The sequence below is a fragment of the Lathyrus oleraceus genome, chromosome 6, assembly GCF_024323335.1.
Source record: "Lathyrus oleraceus cultivar Zhongwan6 chromosome 6, CAAS_Psat_ZW6_1.0, whole genome shotgun sequence".
Taxonomy (NCBI): Eukaryota; Viridiplantae; Streptophyta; class Magnoliopsida; order Fabales; family Fabaceae; genus Lathyrus; species Lathyrus oleraceus.
In genome coordinates, this window is record NC_066584.1 from 199,681,692 (window position 1) to 199,684,265 (window position 2,574).

Here is a 2,574-nt window from a genome sequence, read left to right on the forward strand (position 1 = left end):
AGTTTTCCGGTATTTAGACCGAAGTGGCATTCAGGCCAGTTTCCCGGTGTTCAGACCGATGTTTGATAATCAAGTATCGTTCGATGCTCATATCGAAGTCATTTCCAATATTCAGATTGATGAGCGACATTCAGGCCATGGTTATTTCTGTGTTACCATTTATTTTGGTATTCAGGCTAACATTCCTTGTTTCGGTGTTCAGACCGACTCTCACCGTACCAGACGGATTCTTTTTCAAGACCACCTCTTGGCCGATTCTGACAGGCATTGTTACTTCATTTTTCCACTTCAGTGTAAATTTTCGGGCTTTTATCGTATTCAATCACTTGATACCTCGAAAGTGCGAAAGCCATTGCTATCTTCCTTTTGGGTTTCCAGTTGATTGTATAGGGGCAGCTGTAATACCCCAAAATTTACCCTTCATTTTTCCTGGAAGCATGGGATTATGTTTTACACTTCATTAGCATCATATTATGTCATACTCATTGCATACTGCATTAGTGACATGGAGATCAGGTTTTGATCGATCACTCCTTAATAGAAGGAGCCCACACAAAGCAAGATTGAGAATTGGACTTCATTTTCTAAGTATACAAGTCTCAAGGGTCTCAGGGGGGTCCAAGTATCTTATTATGGTTCTCAGTTCATCAGTGAAGGATTCAAAGCTATCAGAGTGTTCATCTGGATTTAATCAAAAATTAGGGTTTCATGGCTACCTGCAACAGGCAATGTTTGGTTGGAAGTAGAGGAGCTCATCCATGTCATGATTAGAGAGGCATCTTGGCCTAGGAAGATTCACAGTTATCTCAGAAAGATCCATTGGCAATCAGTGCAATCCGTTCCTGATCATTTTGCCCTAAAACTAGGGTTTGGTATAAAATCAGTTTATTTCTGATTTTTTGGGTGAAACTCTTTTCCATGGCCCTTCATATGTCCACAAGGGTCTACATACAAAAAATCATCTCTTTATTTGAGCTAGAAGTGCTTCAATTGATCAATGGAATCGGGAATCAGATAGTTTGGGAAAAGTCAACTGTGGGGCCAGAAAAGTCAACTCCTGACATTTTGAGAGCGGAATCTCAAAATCCATGCCTAGGGGATCCTAGATGTGAAATTTTATCAAGGTTGGATCATGGATTCATCATTTAATCAGGAATTGGAAAAGTTACTTAATTTGGAAATGGTTGACTTTCCATTTAGGGCAAGTTTTCATGATCGTTGCACTCACTTTAAGCCCATTTTGCATCAAAATAAAAGCTTCATTTGAAAATTTCTCCAACATGAAAGTTGTTCCTCTTGTTCTAAGCTTTCTAGAGATATAAAGTTTGCTCCATTGGGATTAGAATTGAGAACGTTATGCTTAGTCAAAGTGAGACATTTTTTTAGGACACTTAGAAAAATTTCTAAGTCCAAAATCTTCAAAATTTGTCAAGACTTCTTGGCCAGTTTTCTTGCACTTCAAGGCATTATTTGAAAATACTTTCTTCACAACAATTGTACCTTGCCATGTCCTCTTTCACATCCTTTTGGAATCATCTCATTTGGATCCATGGTTTGAGAGATACATTCATTTAAAGTGGGCACCATGACTTGATTTTCTAGGCAGATTTTGGGTCTGGCTGGCCCAATCAGATTTTCTAAGCATGCTGCACAAACCAGCCACGTTTTTTTACCTATTTCGGCCATGTATTGGACATCCATTCACTTAAGTTTGGCCCAAAGTAACAACATTTTACACCTCACTTCACAATTTTATTCTTATGGATAAATCACTTATTAAAAAGCCCATGAGAACACCTAATCCACCCTATTTAAGAAGCATAAACCCTAACCCTAAAGGAGCATTGGAATTTCGTGGTAAGGAGGCAAAGCTTCATCACATATCAGATTCCATTCCACTTCTATTTTCCATTAGGTAATCATCTCTTCCATGACCATGTTTTGATATATCTACGCTTGCTTACCATGTTCATCACCATTAATCCTTCCATTTTCATATTTCTTTTTCTTATTTAAAATATTTTCTTCGTCCATTATCCAAAAATATTTTTCACTTTTCTTAACGTTTTGTTTAATTTTATATAATTTTTATTTTCGTATTTTTTTAATATTAATATTTTATTTTAATTATTTATTCTAAATGGTCCATTTTAACACACTTTTTTATTGATTTTATTTTTATGACTTAAAATTATTGTTAGCATTTGATTTTGGGATGAAGGTTGACCACTGTCTCATGGTCAACCTGACCTTTTCTTGGAATTTTATTTCACATTTTCAATTTATTTTGGATTTATTTTTGACCTAGTTTGGTTGGTTGACTTTTAATTTGACTTCTGTTTTATTTTAATTAATTCACGTGCCAATTTTCATTATTTTTAAAATATTTTTTAGGGATGATGATATCCTGACCCCACCTTATTTAGTTTAATTTTTCATAATTTTCTTGATTAATTTACTATTTATTCTTGATTTATTTCTAACCTAGTCTTATTAATTGACTTTTAATTTGACTTCTGTTTTATTTTAATTAATTCACGTACCAATTTTCATTATTTTTAAAATCGTTTTGGG